Genomic DNA, 26,475 nt, shown 5'->3' on the forward strand with positions numbered 1-26,475 from the left:
CAAGTCACCTGGAAATCATACTATTTTCTGAAAATTAAATACTCCTAATAGTAGAACTTGGTTGGTACCCAACTCAGATTCACGAGATCTATTTTCTCACATCTTTGAACCCATCACTTGGCTTCCATGTGTTTTGTTGTTGACAGCCAGCACATGGAACTTCTGAGGCTGACTCTTAGGTACAAGAGAAGATCAAGGGAAGATCCAGAAGTAGCTGAGAGCTTTATTGCCCTCTCCTCAAAACTCAGAGTATTCTGTAACCAAGGTCTGTGAGGGGAGTACAAAAGCCCATCTCCTTTCCCTCAAAGTGATACAAATTCTGGTGTAATCTCTTCTTCTGAACCCTGCAGGTGATCACATTGCACATGGTACTTCATGTGAAATCATACCTTTATTTGGCTCCTCTCCTTCCTCTTTTGGACCCCTGCGTTCCTGGGAGCGTTTCCTTATCAGCAGCACTGAATCATTCCCCAAGAGTCTGTTTCTGATAGACCCTGACCTAACACACGCAGAGATGGTCAGTGTTAATTTCATGTACAGCTTTTGTTGAGACTATAGTGTTTGAGGGCGTGAGGAACTAGATTTTAAAGATTATTATCTGATGTCTTAGAAGATGATCTTGGACTAGAAAGAGATTGGGAGTACAAAGAAGAAAAAACAGTCAGTTATGTTTAGAAAGGTTCTGTTAACCACAAGAAACTAGCCAAATAGAAGTCAGGGACAAGAACTCAGGGGAGTTCATCAGGACTACACAGAGAATACCAGCCTTTGTGAAAATGAATGCTTTAGTCACTGTTTTATTTAAATAGTCCTCACTCATCTCTGGATGGAAAATCACTCAAGACAGGTTGCTTTTGATCACATTCTGTGATTCTCAAACAGATGACTAAGTAATGTGGATAAAGAGGGTGATAGTCCAGAAAAAAAAGATGGGAGATCAGTTCTAAGAACTGGTCTTGTCTTTCTTTCTCATTTGCAGCCTTCATACTATCCTTAGAAAGCTTCTTATTTTCATTGCAGTTACGTTGTTTCATATTCTGATCAGAGGCCTTTACATTATTCTCCCCTCCCCACCAAATCTTTCCTATTTAGACTGACTGAGGTGGGATACTAGGATGTCCTGTCCTGGTTCTAGCTTCTGGTACCCAGCTTTCAGTACCTTTTCATTCATCTGTGTCTGGAGAGGCCTGTTATAGGAGGACACTGTCAGCCACCAGAATATATGCCCAGAACTATTTCTTTATTTACATGCTCTCTGGCAGGAGGTGGGAAAGAGCCTTCTCAGCATATTGCTCTGTCCATATATGTATATGACTTGCAGCCATGCTGCCAAACCTGTTACTTACCTTATTTTCAGGCTCAAACAGGTCTGTTTCACTGAAAGTTAAAAACCTAGAGCCCTTCAGGCCTATTTCTGTAAGTAAATGTATTTAAGATTGAAGCAGGGAAGTCATGATGCACTGATCACAGGCTGGCAGCCAGGTTAATGGTAAATGCATGGTCAGTTTTGGGGGAGTTTTTTGGTTGTTTCATTTTTTGCTTAAGAAAATTAAACACATTAAGTAGGTGATTTCATATAAATTAACTCATATCATCACCAGTATTTGAATCACATTTTACACATTTGATTCAAATATACATTTTTAGGTAAAAAAATATATACCTTTAGTCTCTATCACACTATCACAATCCATAGGATCTCATTACATGTATACTAGTGTGACTCTGAAAGAAAATTTCTTATGCAAATTCCTGAATATATCCACTTGAAATATTTGAAAATTTTGAGTCAGTATAAGTATGTTCTTATATATACATACATATATGTGTGTGTGTGTGCGTGTACATATGTGTGTTTATATATATGATATATATGTGTGTGTGTGTGTATATATACAATGTTCAAAGAACCACTGTCAAGCCTCAGAGGCTGGACATATTAGAGCTTCCATTAACTATTTAAACATGACTTTTCTAAAATGCCTGTTCTCAAATCATGATATCTTAACACTATAGAGAAATTTTGTTTAGGGCTGTATTAGGGCATTAATCTCTACACAGTGTGAACTGTGGCTGGGAAATATGTCTACATATAACGTTAGATAAGACCTATTAAGTAAGAGACTCTCAAAAGAGGCTGGATACTTATTAGATGTCATGTACACACTTTTCAATGATATATGAGTTTACACATAGTGGTAATATATATTTCAGAATGCTGTGCTGCTCATATAATACGTATGGTTAAAAATAGGGGATATAGAAAGACTGTAAACTCAAGAAAAATCAATTTGTTATCATTTAATGTGCCACACTGCCCCTATCCCAAAGTAATAGGCAGTTGAAAAGAGTGCAGGGTATTCCATTTCTCTCATGCTCAGTTATGAGAAAAAATATTAGTGGCTTCCATTCTTCAACATTATGCTAATGGAATGCAAATAGAAATAGTGGAAAGGAAAACTGGATGGCAAGATTAGACTTTCTGCTGGATTCAACATTTTATAAAAAAGTCCACAGCACAAATCTCATTTTCTGTGTGAAGCAAGAAGGTTAAAATTTGTATTTAATCATGGATTGGACTTGCTACAGCTCTGAAAAGCCATCATAAAGCATTGCCTGCATGGACACATTTTTTGGCCGGATAGTAGCATACGATTCAATTTTCCACTCTTTGCGGTTCAATACAGATAAAAAAGGAGTGAAATGTATAAATTCTCTTCCCCAAAATGATATTTCTAGTTGATGATATTCAGCTGTATCAGTCTACAAAATTTCTTGGCTCTCCAAAGGCAATGGCTAAAGACAAAACCTGAAAGTTGATAGGTTAACATCCTTAAAACAAATAAATAAAGATGAAAACATTTTTAAAAGATTAAAAATTAAAAGTAAATAAACAGAGGAGATGTGTGGACAGTGTGTAAATTGTCTCATTTTTCAACTGCCAAGGTCCTTGATCCAACAAGGTCCCAGCTAATGAAATCTAAGTCATACTCATGGCTTGGTGAGAAGGCTTCATAGGCATTGTTCCCCGAGATAACACAGAGTACCCACACAAAAAAATAGTGATTCCAACTCTTTAGGAAAAACCAAGTATACTGGCCCCAAAAGTCAAGGAAGAATCAAATATATGATCCTGAGTATGTAAAATCAGGGAGAACTGAAAAGAGTTCAGAAATCATCATTAACAGCAGACTGGAGTAAGGAACAAGCTGATGTATAGGTAGCTCATGATATCAGCAAAGGTTAGCCTAACTGAATAATGACATTAGGTGAGCAAGTTAGAACTACCATAATCAGGCTGATGGAAAGAGCTCAGATTTCAAGCCAAACATGATTTTGAAATATAATTATACTTCTTTACAGGCTGAGTAAACTTAAATTCATAATTTTTCAATCTCTTAGTTTCATCACCTATAAAACAGGTTCATAATCGAATTTTGTGAAGATTAGAGAAATAGTATGTATCATATATCTGGTTTGATCCTTATCACATAGCATATCTTAAATAAACGATTTTTCTCCTTTTACTACAAATGGCAGCAAAAGTTTTATTAAAAAAGAATCTCATGGATTTGCATTTCTATCTAGAAAAAATCAATCTGAAAACTTCAGATAACAAAGTGAAATGTCTGTTTGTTACTGAGACAGTTGGGGATAGTCAAAGCTTTCTTCTGATTTTATCCACAAGCAAAAACAGCATCTGAGGCAAAAATCACAGTTCACTATTCTAGAGAATAGTCTTAAATTCTCTAAGTCAAGAGCAGAAATAAGTCATGGATCACAGAGATAAGAGATAGAGATGGTAGAAGAGGGTGACTGGATATTATCAGGATTGCCAAGGTCTCAGCCTAGTGCCTGTGTCATGGCCAGTACGTGAGCATGATTTGAGACTGTATCAAGGTTTATTATGGAACCTAGATAGCATATTGAAAAACAGAGACATTATTTTGCCAACAAAGGTCCGTCTAGTCAAGGCTATGGTTTTTCCAGTCGTCATGTATGAATGTGAGAGTTGGACTGTGAAGAAAGCTGAGTGCCAAAGAATTGATGCTTTTGAACTGTGGTGTTGGAGAAGACTCTTGAGAGTCCCTTGGACTGCAAGGAGATCCAACCAGTCCATTCTAAAGGAGATGAGCCCTGGGTGTTCTTTGGAAGAAATGATGCTAAAGCTGAAACCAGTACTTTGGCCACCTCATGCGAAGAGTTGACTCATTGGAAAAGACTCTGATGCTGGGAGGGATTGGGGGCAGGAGGAGAAGGGGAATACAGAGGATGAGATGGCTGGATGCATCACCGACTCGATGGATGTGAATTTGAGTAAACTCCAGGAGTTGGTGATGGACAGGGAGGCCTGGCATGCTGCGATTCATGGGGTCGCAGAGAGTCAGACATGACTGAGTGACTGAACTGAACTGATAGTTGAATATCTGGGAAATAGGAAGCAGAATCTACTTATCTTGATGACTGAAGGATACGTAAACATTATTGGAGTCATCTGCTTGTAATTCATTCTTATTTCCACCTGTACCATCTAACTGACCTTCAAATTGGGATACCAGGCCTGCAACCTCATAGGAAGGGAAGACAACAATATGTTAGAACTTGTGGACTTGCTTGGCTTCTTCCAGTATAAGCACAAATACTTTGTGTCTGGAGGCAGCCATGATCTCCTTTTAGTAAGAATTTTAATTTGAAAGAGATAGAAATGAAAGTGCCACTAGTGAACTCGTGTGTGCGTATTTTGTAGCTGTTTAGTGTGACTTTTCCTTATTTAGTCAGTGTGGAATAACCTCTAGCTCTAGGGACCCAAATCCATGTCAGCTTTCAACATGAGAAAACTCATTTTGATTCCCCCATTTGACAGACGTGATGAACCTGTGTTGACCTTGGTGACAGTTACAGGCAGGAGCTGGGCACAGAGTGTAAAAACAGCAGGCATCAGTGAACAGGCTCTCAGAGGTAATGAGCCAAGGATGAGATGCTCTTCCAATTCCTTTGGGAAATTACTAAAAATAGACCCTTTGCTGACTCTAAGTATAAAGCTAGAATGAATAGTGGGGAATATTTGAGAATATTTGAGAATGGAATATTGAGACCATGAACTATAGACATTAATTTAAGGCCTACAAAATGATCCAAAGGTGAAAAGATGAATTCTTGGAGAATATTAAACTTGATTGAAAGTGACAACAGAAATCTATGTATCCGTGGGTGTAATAGCTGAAAGTGCCCAGAGGAAACTCACCCTCTTGATTTTACAGATAAGGAAACTGGCCCCAGAGAGTTTGTCTAACTCGCCCAAGGATGAGAATAAGTTAGGGGCAGAGGCAAGTATAGAACCCTTCAATTTGCTGTACTATTTTGCACTTATGTTCTGCTATCACACATTAGCTCCTGTGTAGAAGCTTAAACACATAGTTGTTTTCTTAGATACAGTGAAGATTATATAAAGTATTTTAAAATGATATAGATTATTTCAAATACCTGGAAACTATATCTCTATGAATAACATTCAGTTCTACCCTTGGCAAATAAAGAATGATGACATCCAGGGAATATGTGTGTGTCAGAGTTGAGGGGTGGGGGAGGTTTCTGAGAACTTTGCTATATGCAGAATGATTATGTAAGTAAATTATCAATATTCAATTTTAAATTTTATTGTAGGACTTCCCTGGTAGTTCAGTGGTAAAGAATCTACCTGACAATGCATGGGATATGAATTAGATCCCTAATCCAGGAAGATCCCACATGCCGTGGAGGAACTAAGGCCATGCACCACAACTACTGAGCCCATGTCCACAGTTACTTAAATCCACATGCTGTAAAGTCCATGCTCCACAACAGGAGAAGTTACTGCATTGAGAAGCCAGAGCAACACAATTAGGAGGAGCCCCCACTCACTGCACCTAGAGAAAACCCTTGCACAGCAGCAAAGACCCAGCACAGGGAAAACAAGTCTTGGCCAACCTATATGTCTTCACTGAGTTAAACATGCTCTAACTCTAGATGTTTAAACACCAAAGCAAATACGTGATTGTTTTGGACAATTTTTTGGATAAAAAGAAAAAGACACAAACAGCACAAACTTTACCAGCTGACTAATCTCCTGTTTGGTCCAAGGGATGAATACTGCTTTAAACCTTAAGATACTTTCCTTTAGGATTAACAATAACAGAAGGTATGCAGTGTAAAGCTTTGCATTGACCAGAGTTACACTGTTGGGTCTCCACCGTTCCCATCCAAGGGAATGCTGGAGTATAAGTTTATGTCTTAAGGCATTGTCCTAGTGGAATGAAATGTCCAAGATGCAGACCTTCTATTATATACTATATTAGTTGTTGTCAGGACATTTGTCAATCTCATTTGTTTTACCCTTCTTCTTTAATAATGAGAGAGTGATTTCCTAGGAAGGTTGATAAGAAATCTAGGGGTCCTCAAAGAGAGAGGAGTCTCGAATCCTCAAGGAGGAAGAAAGGACAAACTTTTTTTCCTCCACATTCCTTCAGTTAAGTTCAGTTGCTCAGTCCTGTCCGACTCTTTGCAACCCCATGAATTGCAGCATGCCAGGCCTCCCTGTCCATCACCAACTCCTGGAGTTCACTCAGACTCACGTCCATTGAGTCAGTGATGCCATCCAGCCATCTCATCCTCTGTCCTCCCCTTCTCCTCCTGCCCCCAATCCCTCCCAGCATCAGAGTCTTTTCCAATGAGTCAACTCTTCGCATGAGGTGGCCAAAGTACTGGAGTTTCAGCTTTAGCATCATTTCTTCCAAAGAAATCCCAGGGCTGATCTCCTTCAGATTGGACTGGTTGGATCTCCTTGCAGTCCAAGGGACTCTCAAGAGTCTTCTCCAACACCACAGTTCAAAAGCATCAATTCTTCGGCACTCAGCCTTCTTCAGAGTCCAACTCTCACATCCATACATGACCACAGGAAAAACCATAGCCTTGACTAGACAGACCTTTGTTGGCAAAGTAATGTCTCTGCTTTTGAATATGCTATCTAGGTTGGTCATAACTTTCCTTCCAAGGAGTAAGCATCTTTTAATTTCATGGCTGCAGTCACCATCTGCAGTGATCTTGGAGCCCAGAAAAATAAAGTCTGACACTGTTTCCACTCTTTCCCCATCTATTCCCCATGAAGTGATGGGACCGGATCCCATGATCTTCGTTTTCTGAATGTTGAGCTTTAAGCCAATTTTTTCACTCTCCACTTTCACTTTCATCAAGAGGCTTTTTAGTTCCTCTTTACTTTCTGCCATAAGGGTGGTGTCATCTGCATATCTGAGGTTATTGATATTTCTTAGGATTATATAACAATAATGTATCCTGCTTGAGGACAGTCTCTGGATTAAACCTTCTGGCTAATCCTGTTATCTTAAAATGTATATTATGGGATTAGGTCTGGTGAGGTCTTTACAACCTCCAGACTTTCTTTTGATTCATTGGACAGTATATAACTCCACTGCTAACACTACCAAGGGGGTACTTTTTCTCCCCCCATTCTGATGCCTATGTCAGAAGCTTTCTCTATTTCCTTTATACTTTAATAAAACTTTATTACACAAAAGCTCTGAGCAATCAAGCTTCGTCTCTGGCCCCAGATTGAATTCTTCTCCTCTGGAGGCCAAGAATCCCGGCGTCTTTTCGTGGTTCAGCAACAACCTTTCAATAATATTAAAACCCCAAATTTTGGCTAGCCACAGACTCTGAAAAAAGTCTACATCTTGCAACTAGTTTTATTTCAGTAACTTATCTCTCCTTAAGGATATGAAAATGGAACTGTCATGAGGTTTATGAGTCTTGTATAGGGAAAAATTTGACCTATATTTGTCATAATTTACTTTTTCCTTGTTCCATATGCTGTTTGAAACACAGATTTGATGGTTGGAGCTCCAGCAATCACCTTAGGTAATGAGTTTAAGATCTGTAGCCAGGTTATTGAAGTCTTCATGGAGCTAACATATCAGACCTAAATTTTCCATAGCTAGCTGGCCTTGTTTGAAGAAGAGAATAATATTATCTACTAAATTCATTTTTATAAGTTATATGTCACATGAAGTTAAAACTTTTAATATATCTGTCTAAGATTCAGGAAGATAGAGGATCTCTTTACTATTGAATCAACAACTTTATCTTAGAAATTCAAGTGTTTATCATTTTTGATCCATTTAAAAAAAAGTTAGCATTGTTCACGATATTGTTATGTAGGACCTGAATAACACACTAAGTTTTCAAAGGGAAGAGAAATATCAGCAGACAAATATGACTAGTTAAAATATTCTCTGACTTTATTATTTTAACTCAAGTGTTAGATAATCACCTATGTGACATAAGACAAGTAAACAAATGCAAAACTCTTCATTAAAGCCTTTCAATACCATACCATCATCCATTTGTTTCTTTTTTGGTCACTGTGTGCAACTTCTAGGGTCTTAGTTTCCCGACCAGGTACAGAGCCAGGGCCACGGCAGTGAAAGCGCTGAGTTCTAACCACTGGACTGCCAAGGGATTCCATTTGTTTCCTTATTGAACAACTATTGAGCATCCTATGCTGTGCTGGGCACTTCCATCTGTACCTGTAGATGATTTTTCTTCTTCAATACTCCTGAAAATCTAGTAGATTAACTTAGCTTTGCCCACTTTTGAATTAGTCCATTTTTTCATAGATCCTAATTAAAGTTTCTCTCAAAAACATCACCCTCATTTGTTCGCATAAATTCCATGTGCTCCAGGCTTGCTTTGAAATCTAATTTGGCTTTTCAGCATGGCTGGAAGAAACAGAGGAAGAGGGGAGAAAGAGAAGTAGAAAAAATTGAGCACTGGTCTGTATTTGTGTGCAGTTAGAGGGAGGCCTGTGTTAGTGTGTATGATAAACCTTGAGCAGTTCTCTATTGGATTCTAGAAAACATCTATAGATATTGTGAGGATGCTGTAAGTGCTATCATCCACTGCCTTAGATCTGTCAGACTAGTTAGAGACTTCCTGGGACCCCAGAGTGGTACTCTTAAATTTCTGGCACTATGACTCTACTTCCCAGCTGGACTCAGCACCATCAGTGACTTTCCTAAAGCCCCAAAGGGCTTGTACATTTTAGTTTTGGAAGAAGATCAGGAAATTTTAAGATTTTTTTGTCATCTCAGTGTCAGCTCTGCATGCTTTTGACAGTCTTTGCATCCTCTACAAATATGTGTATGATTTAAAGTGCACTCTAAAGACTGGTAACCTGGTGTTTCTTTTATCCATATTAGCCCTGGTGGGATTTGATGTCTTTTAGCCTGCTTGTGAAGGACTCTCTTTACTCACTAGTCATAAGTGCTTATCAGACCAGCTTCACTAATTTAGAAGAGTTGTGTGTTAAGAGCTGGCTGTGTTGAAGTAATAAAATATCTCGATTACTAGCTATCTTAACATATTTAAATATGGATATTTTGGAGGAAGGTGTACTTTAACTCCAGTGAATTGCTGACAATGTGTGATGAAAATCATCTTTAATATTTAGATGAAAACTTCAAGACTGCTGTATTGTATATATGTATCTTTAGCTCTGTACCCTGATGTGTCGCAATAATGGGTTTCCACACTTAGTTTGATTTTATCTAAGACCTACAATGAGGAGGCCTTATAATAAGTGCCACTGTAGTCAGATACAGAGTTGCACGCAGTGTTATCCGACAGCCAGCAAGGTGGCAAGTACACGATACCATTTGAAGTCAGATCTGGATTCAAATCTCAATCCTTACATGAAAAAAAGTGTGTTTTGGATGATTATATCATCTCTCTGAGTCTTTATTTAAGCATCAGGTATTTTCAGTGCTCAAAAGAAAGAGTAAAGTCAGTTTCAGGCTCAGGATATTTGCTTAAACTGTGTTAGTGCCCTTCACATTTATAAGAGAGAGGAGAAAATATTTATTTAGAAGCTTGAAAGATGGATTGATCCCTTTGGGCCTAAATATCAGGGATTTGGAGGATAACATGTTGGGGTGGCTTTTGCAGAGATGGTGCTTGGAGAAGTAAAGGTATGAGTAGTGCTTGGAAAGGGAAATTCTGCTTAGCAACATGGAATCATTTTGGGCAAAGTGCTGGAAATAGGAGGCCATGATTCCTGTGTAGAATGCATGGATGGTTAAATGTGGTCAAAGCGTAATTTAATTTTCTAAAATAATTTCCTTATGCAACCTGAATCCTATTTGGAATCCTTGTTGGATTATTTAAGCATATTTTTTCTGACATCATTAAAATGAGGTGTTTCAAATTGCCAGGGCTTCAATTGTCACACTTATTGGATTAATAGAATCTGAATAAACACCCAGTGGACACTGAGCTTCCAACTCCACTGTGAGAATAAATTTATCACCTTCACTGTCATCAGTGGGCACTTGACACAAAGGATCCCATAGAGACACAACACAATGTCTATGCTACTGCTTTTTTTTTTTTAACTTGACCTTTCTTTCTTTCAAATAGATATGCACAGAATTGTTTATAAGATGAGATAACCTGGCTCTATTTGAAGTGTTTACAGAAAAGATTTCCCAAGCTGCTTTAAGAAGAAAGATTTCAGAGACTATCAAAGTCTTGTTAATAGCCATCAATAAAACCATGGGTTAGTTTATCTCATGTTAATCCAAACAAAATTTTATGATCCAAGGTCAGACTTTCATTTTGGTTAGACCATCAAACCAGGAATGAAAATTCATTTCAGGAATTGTTGAGTTGCATTGGACATTAGCACTAAAGGAAGATCTTGATCTGAATCTTGGATCCACCATTAACTAGTTGTGTGCATATATTTCTTAAGTTCTGTTTTCTTATTGACAAAATGGGAATTAGAACTGTCTCACAAGGTGTTGCATTAGTAGTTTCAAGATATATTTTAAAAGCCTGGTATTGTGCTTACTAGTAAGGTTTTAATAATTATTTATTATTTTTATTTAATTGTATAAATGACATTTAGTTTATACAAATATATGCCAGAAGTAATTGCTGTCTTAATGGAACTTTATAGTGGAGGAAGGACTGATTTATTAGTAATAAATTATGGTAGAGTAAAATTAATCTTTAAGGGATTCATAAGCATAATTCTACAAGAGCACAAATGAAAGAATGATTAATTTGGGTTTGAGAGATTAGGGGACGCCTCCCAGTGGCATTGACATTTGAGTTTAGTCATAAAGGATGACTTTTCTAATAATCTGAAAATGAAGGTAGAGATGCTGTGAATGAGGAACTGCATGGAACCCAGGGGCAGGAATAGCAGTCCTCTTGAAATGTGGAATGGAGCACTATATGATTAGCCCTTTCAGTTTTTGAGAGACACTTGGCTGCCTTATCTATGTTTCCATCTGAGAGTCCCTTATTATTACATTGTATCACTGCCCACCACTTCCTCCCTGTTCTCCAGCTTATCCTTCTCTCATCTCTCATTTGCCTTTCAGAGTCCTGCCACAGCTCTATTTCCATAAGATCTATCATTTGCAAAGGAATCACCAATACATATCTCTAGCACCGTAAGAGATTTTGGGGGGAAATATTCAAGTGGAGAGTAATAGTGTGCACACAATTCTCCCAAACTCTAATTAAACCACAGTTGTATCCAGTCATAGTTGTTTATTCATCATAGTCAGAGTTCGAATGGAGAGTGGCCCTGCATCCATGATATTTTGTGTATAACAGAGACAAGAAGCAGGAAACATTGATGTGTCTATATGATGACAAAAGTAGCCAGACAGGGTACGGTCTCAAGTTCAAGTTCAGTCGCTCAGTTGTGTCCGACTCTTTGCAACCCCATAGACTGCAGCATGCCAGGCTTCCCTGTCCATCACGAACTCCCAGACTTTACTCAGACTCATGTCCATTGAGTCGGTGATGCCATCCAACCATCTCATCCTCTATCGTCCCCTTCTCCTCCTGCCTTCCATCTTTCCCAGCATCAGGGTCTTTTTCACTGAGTCAGTTCTTCGCATGAGGTGGCCAAAGTACTGGAGTTTCAGCTTCAGCATCAGTCCTTCCAATGAATATTCAGGACTGATTTCCTTTAGGATGGACTGGTTGGATCTCCTTGCAGTCCAAGGGACTTTCAAGAGTCCTCCAACACCACAGTTCAAAAGCACCAATTCTTCGGCACTCAGCTTTCTTTATAGTCCAACTCTCACATACATACACATCCATACATGACTAATGGAAAAACCATAGCTTTGACTAGACAGTCCTTTACAGTCTATGGGGTCACAAAGAGTCAGGCTTGACTGAAATGACTTAGCACACAGGGAATAACAGTGAGGATCACCAGATGTTTGACACAGATGTAGAAAATATGGTTTCTTATGCATAACACTCTGCTTCTGAATACTCTTGAGCATTTAGATCCTTTTTCAAGCTAGTGCAACTTCCACAGCATTTTGCCCCAAGTTGATCCTGGAGGTAAAACTTATCTTGGCATTCTGTAGTTCTATACTCTAGACATGGAAACTTAACCTCGCCAGATACTGCAGACATAGAAAGGACTTTAGATTGTAGGCCATTCCCCTGGTTCCTACCTCCTTTGTCTTTATATTGGCTAAAGGTTTTCCAGAATGACTAGTGAAGTGTACTATGAGAAATGGAGGTCTAGACATGATTTTTATTCTCATCTGTATATTCTCTTATCTTAATTTGTAACAGTACTATAAAATAGAAAACAAAGAGGGTGTTTATGAAAAAGTTGAAACTAAAAAATAAATCAGTAAAATGAAGGGAGGGAAGAATAAAAATAAAGCAGTCTGGAGTGCCTGGAAAATGAATTACCTGCAAAGACAGAGATAGAGATTGTGTGACTCTCATCAAAAATGCAGAGGATAATTTACCTTCATAAATGAAAGAAGTATAGAAAAGAGTATATCATCCTACATAATAACTAGATTAATTCTAGATTTAAAATAATGAAAAAATGGACACTTGATTTTTTTTTTCCCAAAGGAATGGAGGAGCCTAGGAAAAGTAATCCATGTATAACCAAATCACTTATGTGGTTATTTTTGCATGTGAACAATGAAAGTATTGAAATTGGTCTGTAATATTGGTTATTGCTGAATCCATTTGGAAAGCACTAAGCAAAAGCACTTGCAAATTAAATAGCATCAATTTGTACTGTTGATTTAATCCTTCATATAAATAAGTTTGGATAATGACATATATGGAGTTTAAAATTACATGCATCACACCCACAGATGAATTAGATCAAGAGAATGTAGGAAGGTCCACTCAGAACCGCTTTCTGAAAATAGAAAACAGAAATTGTAGTTGAAGAAATAGATTTTCCTGGGGCCCTTTCCTGAAAATTCCCAATAAATTATGATAAAGAGGAGATTAAGAATGGTGAAGGCAATGGCACCCCACTCCAGTACTTTTGCCTGGAAAATACCATGGACAGAGGAGCCTGGTAGGCTACAGTCCATGGGGTCGCTAGAGTTGGACATGACTGAGCGACTTCACTTTCATTTTTCACTTTCATGCATTGGAGAAGGAAATGGCAACCCACTCCAGTGTTCTTGCCTGGAGAATCCCAGGGACGGGGGAGCCTGGTGGGCTGCCGTCTATGGGGTCGCACAGAGTCGGACACGACTGAAGCGACTTAGGAGGAGGTGGAGGAAGAATGGTGATACTGACTTTAATTCTTTGAAATTACTCAGTTTGTCCCAGAGACAAAAATTGAAAGGGTGAAAGCAAAAGTTGTTTTCATCGGTTTGGTCCCTTCTGATGTAGCCAAAGCTTGGATCACATTGCTAGTCACAAACTAAAAATAATTCATGAACTCTTACTAGGCTGGAGACTACTTTTTGAAGGAGGAGAGGCATGGGAGAAATAATATTTATTCATAGCTTTTTAAAAAAATGTGTGGTTGATATAATAATTTTTATTTGTAAAGTAAAATTTAGTACTTCTTATTGGAATATAATTGCTTTACAATGTTATGTTAGTTTCTGCTATACGGTGAATGAATTAGCTGTAAGTATGCATATATAGCCTCCCTCCCACTACCTCTCATCCCACCCATCGAAGTCATCACAGAACACAGAGCTTTGCTTCCTGTGCTTCATAGCAGGTTCCCACTAGCTATCCATTTTACACACGATAGTGTATATATGTCAATTCTAATTTTCCAATTTGTTTCACCCTCCTCTTCTCCATATTTAGGACTTCTTAACCCTCACTATAATGATACTATAGTAGGAGATCACTGTCTTTCTCTTTACAGACATATGAAATAAGTTCTAAAGATAGTAGGTAATTTTTCCATTTACCTAGGAGGCTTAGATGAGGTTTTTCCCAATTATCTTAGGAGGCAGACCTAGAGTTTCAGAGGCTTAGACTGTCTCCAAAGGTATTAACCGTCTCTGAGTAACACTTGTCCCACCAGATGTTAGGAAGTGGTAGATTTTTAAACACAGGGGATGTTTGGCCAAGCTCTTTCAACAGTCTTGTTGTTGTTGTTCAGTCACTAAGTCATGTCTGACTCTTTGCGACCCCATGGACTGCAGCACATCAGGCTCCTCTGTCCTTCACTGTCTCCTGGAGTTTGCTCAGATTCATGCCAATTGAGTCAGTGATGCTATCCAATCATCTCATCCTCTGCTGCCTCTTCTCCTTTTGCATTCAGTCTTTCCCACCATCAGAGTCTTTCCCAATGAGTCAGCTCTTGGCATCAGGTGGCCAAAGTATGAGATTCAGCTTCAGCATCAGTCCTTCCAATGAATATTCAGGGTTGATTTCCTTTAGCATTGACTGTTTTGATCTCCTTAGTCCAAGGGACTCTTAATAGTCTTCTCCAGCACCACAGTTTAAAAGCATCAATTCTTCCACACTCAGCCTTTTTTATGTTCCAGCTCTCACATCTGTACATGACTATCGGAAAAACCATAGCTTTGTGTTTGTTGGCAAACAACTGAGAAGCCCAATATTTGGTCAAAGTCACAACATAGCATTCACAATATAAACCACAACTACTCATTTATAAACTCTGAAACTTAAGTGGGAAATGGTTCAAAAAGAAACAGAAGCCTTATACTATGTGAACAATGAATGAACTGAAGTAATAGTCAATAAAACTAAGTATATAAAGTTATAACAAATATATCTCTGACAATTGTATCCTTCTTTGGAAACAATTGCACTGTAGAAATTTTAAACACATTAACACAGGCACAGTTACGTAAACACATGTTCCTCTGTCACACTGAGTGGAATTTACTACTGCTGCTGCTGCTGCTACTGCTGCTAAGTCGCTTCAGTTGTGTCCGACTCTGCACGACCCCATAGACAGCAGCCCACCAGGGCCCCCTGTCCCTGGGATTCTCCAGGCAAGAACACTGGAGTGGGTTGCCATTTCCTTCTCCAATGCATGGAAGTGAAAAGTGAAAGTGAAGTCCCTCAGTCGTGTCCAACTCTTCGAGACCTCATGGACTGCAGCCTACCAGGCTCCCTAGTCCATGGGATTTTCCAGGCAAGAGTACTGGAGTGGGGTGCCATTGCCTTACTTCCACCTAAACCCTGCTGAGCCAGCAATGCCAAAGACATTTTTGACATTTTTTTTTTTTTGTCCTGACAACAGCCTCGTATCTGTGGTCTGATGTATGCTACAGTACCCTTTACAGTGGTCCCCAAACTTTTTGGCACCAGTGACTAGTCTTGTGGAAGACAGTTTTCCATTTTTCCATAGACAGGGACGGGGAGGATTGTTGAGCCTGCATTGTGAGCCACGAGGAGTGGCAGATGAAGCTTTGCTTACACACACGCCGTTTACTTCCTACTGTTCCTAACAGGCTATGGACCAGTACTGGTCCTCGGCCCGGGGATTGGGGACCCCTGCTTTAACATAAGCTTCATGAACACCATTTGTAGTATTCTTGTTTTGTAAATTGTCTCTAATGACTAGAACAGTGGTGATTGATTACATAGTACATACTCAATAAAATACTTACAATGAGTAAAGATGCTAATTTCACTTCAGTCCATTTGTCTTTCCATAAATATGAATGAGCTTTGCAGGTATTTCTCTTAAAGGCCATCCCAGCTGGCTCAGTAGTAAAACAAACAAAAAAAAAACAAAACCACCTGTCAAGGTAGGAGCCACAGGAAACTTGAGTTTGATCCTTGGGTCCTGAAGATCCCCTGGAGGAAGAAATGGCAACCCACTCCAATATTCTTGCCTGGGAAATCCTACAGATAGAGGAGCCTAGTGAGCTACAATCGATAGGGTTGAAAAGAGTCGGACATGATTGAGCAACTGAGTATACACACACATTTCTCTTAAAAGTAGCCTCCAACTCAAGAATACCTGAGTTTTTGTATATAATTTCTTAATACAATATTAATGTATTCTCCTATAATATTATCTCCTACAGTGACTTTTCCTCTGGTCATTATTTAACAAATAATACTGCTGAATAAGTCTTATTTAGCACCTCCTCTGTGTCATGAAAGATGCTTACATCCTCTGAGAGTCAGATGCTACTGCTTTTCATGTTTTATTTTAGCTATTCCTAAAGGAAGCAGTTTATGGAAATATAATAGAATGTTAAGGAAATAATTATTCTGTCACTTCTGAACTAGCAGTGGTATGTAACATGAAATAAGATTAAAGTCAGGTTTCTAAAAGTACCTTTTAAGTGTGGAAGTTACTTTTGCAAGTGAAATATTTTGTTTTAATCATTACTTTTTGTTGTATTCTGTTGTTTTTTCCTAAAGACTACCTTTTAGTAAATATATATATACATATATAAGTATACATATATTTATTTTATTGGCACTGAAGAAAGCAAAATGTTCAGTGATGTGTTATACAAATTATATAAATAGAACATATGCTAAGCTAAGCTAAGTCACTTCAGTGGTGTCCGACTCTGTATAACTCCATAGACGGCAGCCCACCAGGCTCCCCCGTCCCTGGGATTCTCCAGGCAAGAACACTGGAGTGGGTTGCCATTTCCTTCTCCAATGCATGAAAGTGAAAAGTGAAAGTGAAGTCGCTCAGGCGTGTCCAACTCTTAGCGACCCCATGGACTGCAGCCTACCAGGCTCCTCCGTCCATGGGATTTTCCAGGCAAGAGTACTGGAGTGGGGTGCCATTGCCTTCTCCGATCTCTAGATAAATACTGAGATTCCAAAATGGCTTTGATCACATGGTTTTATCCTTGGAGGGAAAGCTGAATGACCAATTGTAAAGAGCAGGTTAGACAGCATCACTGACTCAATGGATATGAATTTGAGAAAACTCTGGGACACAGTGAAGGACAGGGAACACTGGCATATTGCAGTCCATGGGGTGGAAAAGAGTCAGACACAACTTAGCAACTCAACAACAAGGAAGAACAGGGACTTTTTACTGAGTAGGTTCAGGTTTCTATTCCTGACAGTTATTAACTTTGGAACTTTGACCAAGTTACTTACTTTATCTTTTGAGTCATAGTTTTATCCTTTACTAAATGGGGATTAAAAATACCAAGAGAGAGAGGGAATGTAGCTTTGTAAAAAAATGTAAGTACACACTTTGATTCGTAGCAAATGATCAATGAGTGATTTCTGCAGTTTTTCTAGAACTCCTCTTTTCAAAAAAAAAAAATGCTTGTTTTTATGTACATCATGATATATCATGCTAAGTATTTTAAATAAGAAGTTGCATTGTATCAAAAAAACAATTCCTAGTTAATAGATTTCTATGTACTCTACTTTTGCAACCACATAAAAATAGTAAGTAGGCTCCATAGGCTATCAATAATTTACACTTCATAGGGCAACTGGTTGTTGAGTTAAGCAGACTGGCACATGACTTTTTTTGTAAAATAAGTAAATTATGTATGAGGAGTTTGGGGCAAGGCTTTTCTTTCATGGAGTTTCAACTGCTGTAGTACCCGTTACAGAGGAATTATGAGCCATATTTGACCCACTTTAGTTGTTTTCTGTCAAATTAAATGTTAAGCAAAGTGAATACTACAAAATTCTTCCTATGAGAAGGTTATTAATATAAAAAGCTGGATATCAGGAAGGTCAAAACTTAATTTTAAGGTGCTCCAAGCAATTTTGACAAACTCTTTAGATAAGGGCAGATGCTACATAGAAATTTTCTACGTGGCTAATTTTAATAATACCATTTTCCCAGTTTTTCTGTGAAATTAGTAAGAAAATTCCAAAGGAAAGAGTACCTACTGATGGCATATGATATTCCCCAAATTATTAGATATTTTGCATATATTAGTTTGTTTTTTGTCCATAATAATATATTATGACAGATATTAATATATCTATATTAAAACTCTTCTAGTTGAAAGTGTCAGAATTAACTTAGATGACTTTGGGAAAAAAGAAAAAATAAACTATGTAATTTACATAACTGCATAAAAGGCAATAAAACCTATGCTTTCAAGGTTCATGAAGGAATCTGAAACTTGAATGCTACTAGTGTTGTGTTTGCAAGCCATGAAAACCAGCTCTGGCTATAATAAAGAGAAAAGAAAAGTTTGTTTAAAAGATATCAGGTACCCTTGTTCAATATAGATTAGAACCTCAAGTTAGGAATATGACAGAAATAGAGGAAATTCCAGAAAGCCAAAGAGCAATAAACTTAGCTATTTTTATAGTTGGAATGTTTCTCTAGGAAGCCACGTTTGCTCCACCAGGATGGGGCCACCACTGGAATTAAAAATGGTCACCAATACCGCATCAGCAAATAACATTAGCACAGTTGCTCTGTTTTCCACATCCAGACAGACACTGTGAGAGATTCCAATTAGACTAGCTTAGAAATTGGCCTCATCTCCTTGAGATTTTTTCTGTGGAAGGATTCTGACCCTTGGCAAGACTCCATACAAAGAGGGAATTCCTTCAGTGAGCAAAGGTGATCGGAGGCCTGACAGCCCCTGCAAACTGTAGTCACCGTAGCTCTCTTCCTTGGCTCAGTAATTTGCCTCTCTGGATTGGCAGCATCCTCTCCTATGAGTCAACTTCTTCCATTTGTTAGGAAGGAAGACTGCTAAAAAATGCCAGATTTATATATTCATCACCAAAGGGGAAATCATTAATTCTCCTTTTTGAATTGTTATGAATTGTGAGAATTTTTTGGATTATCAGTATTTGGAATGCATACTCATCTCTGTTGCCAGGAAAGTCCTCAGTTGACATCTCTCATTAAAACATGGTTGAATTAGGCATAGAGTCATTTACTCTAAAGATTTAGCTTTATATAGGTATCCACATTTGCACTTGACTGAAGAGAATATTGAACTTAGAAGATATAAGGCAACTTCTATACAGTTATAAGAATGCTGGATGCTAGAATATATATTGAAATTCAGTGTGTATGGCTGTCTTTAAAATGCACCCTTCTGCCTTCCAACTTCTCCTTAAATAAGATGTATGGTCACACAAGCTATTTAACTCTCCATTGCTCCAATCATTTGCTGAAATAATGGATAATTTAAAGAGTTTGAAAAGTGAAATGGCAGTAAAGATTTTAATTAAACCTTCAGTAGTCAGCTACTTTAACACTACAAAAATATTTGATTGAAATTTTCTAGTCAACTTTAAAAAATATTTAGCAAATTTAGCCTGATTTAGCAAAATATCTCTAGGGATGGGAGGAAAGCACCACCCACCCCCCATTACCTTGATTTTTTAACTAATGTTTTATGAAATAGTCTTGCCATGAAGTTTCATTATTTGGGGGTTAATTATCAAAGACAAAACTGTGTCATCTCAGTGATTAGAGGATACTGTCTCATTAATGATAATTTAGGCAGAAATTTTTATATCAAATTATACAATAGTGTGGGCTTCCCAGGTGGCACTTGTGGTAAAGTACACCCTGCCAATGCAGGAGACATAAGAGATACAGTTTCAGTCCTTGCATTGGGAAGATCCCCTGGAGGAGAGTATGGCAACCCACTCCAGTATTCTTGCTCAGAGAATTCCAGAGACAGAGGAACCTGGTGGGTTGCAAAGAATCAGACACGACTGAGTGACTTAGAATGCATGCAATAGCGTACTTATGCTAAATTATTGTTTCCGAACCTGAATAATCATCAGAATATCCTTAGAGAATATTCAGTATTTTTATTAATGCAGATACATAGGTTTCACCTAAGAGTTTCAAATTGTAACCTTGTGGGTTATTATAATACAGAAATACCTATTTTTTAAATGCTCTCAGAGTAATTTTAATGATTAGATGGGATTGGATGCTACATAGCTAAATGATGTATTTAATAGAAAGATTACATTTAAACATTTTCTTAGTCTTTAAACCATTTCACTACAGGATTTTAAGGTTATATGTGAAAGGATTTTCCTATGGCTCCATTACTATGCAAAATATAGGGTTTTTAACTTATTTATACTATTATTCAATGTCTTTAGACATTTGTTGATGATGGAATATTCACCTATAAGTGAACATGTACATGGAAATCCAGACATAACTGTATGTTCAGCAAATAGGATATGACTGCTGTATTGGCCAACATTAGCCTGAGTTATGGCACCCCACTCCAGTACTCTTGCCTGGAAACTCCTATGGACGGAGGAGCCTGGTGGGCTGCAGTCCATGGGGTCGCTAAGAGTTGGACACAACTGAGCGACTTCACTTTCACTTTTCACTTTCATGCATTGGAGAAGGAAATGGCAACCCACTCCAGTGTTCTTGCCTAGAGAATCCCAAGGACGGCAGAGCCTAGTGGGCTGCTGTCTACGGGGTCACACAGAGTCGGACATGACTGAAGTGACTTAGCAGCAGCAGCCTGAGTTAATTCAATTTATTATTTTTTTTTTACACATTTATTGAGCAACATCTATCTTACGGACAGTGTTAGGATCTTTAAGAGTAGGGGAGAAATATAAAAGTAAAAATTTTAAATTTAGTCAGTTAAATTAGCATGTGGTGATTAATAAAGTAGATTTTTTCTGTTTAAATAATAAACTCTGCATTTTAGGCAGAATTAAATGCACCAGTGAAAAAATAAAGCTAAGAAATAAAAGTCGTAAAGATGAAATAGTTAAAAGGAGCAAATCAGAATTACTATTATGGTATTACTCTGGAAGCCAAGTGTAAGATTTACCAGGGTAAGAGAGACAGTTGGAGTTTTGAGGGCTGTGGGAAGTAAGAATCAGGATTTGACAAGGTGATGGATGAGAAAGTAGAATAGAATCTTCAGCTCTGCCAACTGCCAAATGTCCCTGTTGGGTTATCTCTAGACTTAAAGGAACCAAGTACAAATGCTTTGTCTTTATACAATGTTATATATGAGGTTTAGACTGGATTCCCTAACTTCAGTGAAAGTTCAGATCCCTGAAGGGCTTCCCAAGAGGCTCAGTGGTAAAAAAAAAAATCCACCTGCCAATGCAGGAGACACAGGTTTGATCCCTGGGTTGGGAAGATCCCCTGGAGTAGAAAATGTGCAACCCTCTCCAGTATTCTTGCTGGTATAATCTCATGGACAGAGGAGCCTGGCAGGCCACAGTCCATGGGGTCACAAAAAGTCAGACATGACTGAACACACACACAAGCATGCTCTCTCAGATCCCTGATTGTTATTTAATGGAATTATAGTGCTATCAACATACAGTGCTTCCTAAGACAGAGTGAATGGTTCATATTCCTCAGGACTTGAGTCAAGATAACACTGTTTTTCCTTACAAGAAGGATGGCAGACTGTCAGAAATGGTCTAACTGCTTAGCTAAAAGATCACTGTCTTTCCCACTCATCTCCAAGTTGTTGTTGTTCAGTTGCTCAGTCGTGTCGGACTCTTTGCGACCCCAAGCACTGCCCCATGCCAGGTTTCCCTGTCCTTCATGATCTCCTGGGAATTTGCTCAAAGTCATGTCCATCAAGTCATGATGCCATCCAACCATCCCATCTTCTCTTGCCCCCTTCTCCTGTCCTCAGTCTTTCCCAGGATCAGGGTCTTTTCCAACAAGTCAACTCTTCACATCAAGTGGACAAAGTATTGGAGCTTCAGCTTCAGCATCAGTCCTTCTAATGTATTTTCAAGGTTGATTTCCTTTAGGATTGATTATCAGGCTCAAAAATGAAAATAAAATGTGGAACAGTATGTCTAACAGACTAGCATCATTTATACATACCATTTAGGTTTACTTTTGTGTGCATTTGTTATCAGGGTGATGATGGCCTCATAAAATGAGCTTGGAAGTATTCCTTCTTCTGCAATTTTTTGGAAGAATTTGAGAAAGATGGGTGTTAGCTCATCTCTAAATATGTGATAGAATTTGCCTGGACATCTGATCCTGGACATTTGTTTGTTGGAAGATTTTAATCAGTTTCAGTTTAGTTATTTATGACTGGTCTGTTCATACTTTCCATTTATTCTTGGTTCAGTCTTGGGAGGTTGTAACTTTCTAAGAATTTGGCTATTTCTTCCAGGTTGTCCATTTTATTGGCATAGAGTTGCTTATAGTAGTCTCTTATGATCCTTTATATTTCTGTGGTGTTGGTTGTAACTGTGACCAGGCTTAGATCACAAAATGTCTTAGGCCAAAAATGACTTATTTTATATGAAGAGACCCAAGCCTGGTTCTTTTTCTCCAGGAATCCCCTACCCTATCTGATTACAAAGCTGCTACATAAGTATTGAAACTTAATAACCATATACTTATATGGTTTCACTTCTTGCAAATTTTTCTAATGGTACAGGAAATAAAGGCTAAGGAATATATTGTGTGTGTGTATGTGTGTAATTTTTAAAACATCTGAGAGCCCAGGAAAAACATTTAAAGACTGGAAGTGTTTTTAATAGGCTTCTAGTTAGCCTTCTCCCCCGACATTTAGGCTATTTTACTTATGAAGCACCAAGTAGTCAACATACACCACCAATGTGCAATCCACTGGTTTCACATAGCTCCTGTTAAGTCGCTTCCAACTCTGTGTGACCCCATAGACGGCAGCCCACCAGGCTCCCCCTTCCCCAGGATTCTCCAGGAAAGAACACTGGAGTGGGTTGCCATTTCCTTGTTCAATGCATGAAAGTGAAAAGTGAAAGTAAGTCGCTTAGTCGAGTCCAACTCGAAGTCACCCCATGGACTGCAGCCTACCAGGCTCCTCTGTCCATGGGATTTTCCAGGCAAGAGTACTGACTCCAGTGGTTTGCCATTGCCTTCTCCAGTTTCACATAGATATCTTGCTAAATCGCAGCCTTTTTCTGTTCTAACCTTATCCACACCTCTTACTTTCATATACTCTTAATTCTCATTCTTTAGGCTTAGAATTTGGTCTCAGCCTGATTTTATTCTATGCTCTTATCTAAAAATGGCTCGACTGTCATTTTCTCTTTCAGCTTCCTTTGAGGTAATACACTATACACCATAGAACCCATTAATATCATCCATGGAAATAATTCCCTTAGACTATGTGGGTTTCTTGAAGGTCAAGAATAATATTGACTCAGAGAATTGTTTTGGTTTTTGTTGTTACTAATGATCACCAACTCTGCACGTTTTCCCATTTCTAAATTGATCAAGTTCAGTAATAACCATTATTTGTCAGTAATGTTAGTACACTGAAAAATCTTCCAAAGTATGGTGCCCATGTGGAAAAACTGCAATCAAAGCACTCCTCAGAAAACCAATTTTCCCCTCCTTGGAAGTGAAGAAATAATAATAACAATAACTGGACCAAGTTATAACTAAGAATCCTTTGATATTTTACTTTTTATGATTTTCTCTTTCACTGCAATTTATTTTTATCAGCAATTTACAAGTTTCCCTTGGACAAAAAAAATTACATGCACCATGGTGGGATTATTTTCCTCTTCCTTTTTGATTATGAATTCTGTTACCAGAATGTAAGCAAATTTTACACTGAGCCCTGTGATTTAAAGATAAATAATAAGAATCAAGGAATCAATAGTTAGTAAAATAATTTAAAAAAAAAAAACAATAAATTTTTGTATTTGAAGATTAACTTGGTTGTTTTTCTCTCCTTATAAAATTAGTTTTGTTCAAGGCCTACTGTGCAGGGAAGGCCTTAGGGAAATAAAGTGGTACATTTTTCATTGTCTTCAAATCTATTTTCTGCTTGAACAGAGTCAGCATTAAATTTAAAGCAAGAAAATCACTTGCTGATGGAAGTCTCAGTATAAGAAGCATGGTAGAAAGGCCCACTCTCTTCTGGGTGTTGATTTTTAGGTCACTCAACTGCACACTTTTCTGACCACACACACACCAGGAATTTGATTTAACACAGTTTGATCACCTAGCCTGTATCACAACAAGAGGAAATTCTTTTAAAAACACAAATGTTGCTGTTTACAGCTAATCTGGTAGAACAAAGAGGCTCAGCTGTTAGATCTCAGAGACCTGTTTTCAAATCCTTACTCTTATACATACTAGCTGTGTGACCTTACGCCATATTTAACCTCACTGAATATTAGTTTCCCCATCTGATCAAATTTGTCTGACTCCTATGTTCCATAGGAGTGACATCAGACTTCTCTTAATGTGCCTGTGTCCACATAATCATCATTATTATTAAACAATTTCCACTACAATGTTCTCTTCAGGCCCCACTACTGTATGCTGTGTCCTCAGAGTCCATGGCATGTCTATTCTCATCCTTTTTTTATCACATGCAAATACCCATCAAAGTTTTAGCATGACTTTACTTGGCCTATTTAATCCTATTAGACTGTGACGTCCATAAGTCTGTTCTGCACATCTCTGTTTCTTGAAATCAAAGAAACCATCAGGGTCATTAGAAATTAATATGTGCTTAATAATTATTACTTCTTCTTCCTCCATTTAAATATAGGATAATTTCAATAAAGTAGGAAGTTTGCGAAAGGAGTTATCTTCAAATTAGCTCTAGATTTGGAGTTCTCTGCTTGAAAGGAAAGCAAGGGAATTAAATAAAATAGTCCAACAGCATTTCATGCTACAGAAAGGGCTGTGAGCAAGCTGGTTGCCACTAAACAGTATCCCACATTGATGGCTCAATTTTTTTCCACCTTTTAAACACGTTCGTTTATCAGAGTAGTACGTGTTGCTGGAGGGAGAGAAAGGTCACAGCAGGAGGTGACATATGTCACTACCTGTGTCATTACTAGGAGAGTCTACCTCGCCATGTTTACCTCTCAGCAGTCTCCTGCTTATTTTCGTCTTCCCACTGAAGCAAACTCGTTTCAAGTACACAATTCAGGGAGCAGTGCCACAGGAAGGAAGGCAGCAGCATGGGCGGTATTCATCCCGTAGACACCTGGAAAGCTCTCCATGGACAAAAATTCAGTTTTGTACCCTGCTTTTGGATGCAGATCTTCCACCTGGTTGACGCTGTTGAAAAGAAGCCCAGGGAAATGCTATTTGCCCCTTTGTTTAACCCAATATTCTGCTTAGAAAAAATTCTTCAGTATATAATGCCTGCATAGAATGTTAAATTTTTAAATAAGATAGGCAAATACAAGTAGGAGGGAGACAAATGTGACTGAGATATATTCATTTATTCAACTGATATTTGAGGAGCGATTATTATGTGCCATGCACATAATTTCTGGGATGCTAGAAGTCTCCTGTGATGGATGAAATTGTCTAGTCAAGAGAGGGAAGAGAGAACAAGTATGCAAATAATTAAAAAGTGATTACAAACTGGAAGAGTTGATATGAAGGAATTATAGAAGGGATTTAATAGATGGTGACATGAAGAAAAGAAAGGGAAATTTCATAGCAAGTCTTATCGGTGGTTGTGACATTTGAACTTGGAACTGAAAGATGATACTTCTGCTCATAATAAAATGATATAACAGGGACTGGATTTAACTTTGACCTGAAACAATCATAAAACACAATCATAAAACAAATGAAACAGTTGAAATAAAAGTTTTTCAAGACATAAGCATCCGGCAACAAAAGCAGCAGGCCTAAGTGCTGGCAAGCAAACAAGAAAGCCCTGCTCTTGGCTGATCTTACAGTCTTGAGAAAGTTTCCAGACAATGGTGCAGACAGTAAAACCCGGACAGCATGCAAGTGTCTCCTTGAATTGAAGAGGTAGGGCTGAGAATGTGGGATTGATGATGGATAAAATCCATAGGTCAGGGGAACTGGTGAGAGAGCTACATACAGAGAAAAGTACATATATCTGCAAGGGTCCCCAGTGTGTATCAACACGTGCATGAGGAGATCACTCAAAACTGGGAAACGACCGCACAGAAAGATAGAAGTTGACAGAGGGTGACATTTATAGAGGTCCAGAGTAGTGCTTGTTCTCAGCAGTTAGTCATGTACAGATGTGATAGCTGGACCATAAATAAGGCTGAGAACTGAAGAATTGATGCTTTCAAACTGTGGTGCTGGAGAAGACTCTTGAGAGTCCCTTGGATAGGCAGGAGATCAAACCAATAAATCCTAAAGGAAATCAGTCCTGAATATTCATTGGAAGGACTGATGCTGAAACTGAAGCTCCAATACTTTGGCCTACTCATACAAAGAGCCAACTCATTGGA

The sequence above is a fragment of the Bos indicus x Bos taurus genome, chromosome 18 (genome assembly GCF_003369695.1).
Source record: "Bos indicus x Bos taurus breed Angus x Brahman F1 hybrid chromosome 18, Bos_hybrid_MaternalHap_v2.0, whole genome shotgun sequence".
Taxonomy (NCBI): Eukaryota; Metazoa; Chordata; class Mammalia; order Artiodactyla; family Bovidae; genus Bos; species Bos indicus x Bos taurus.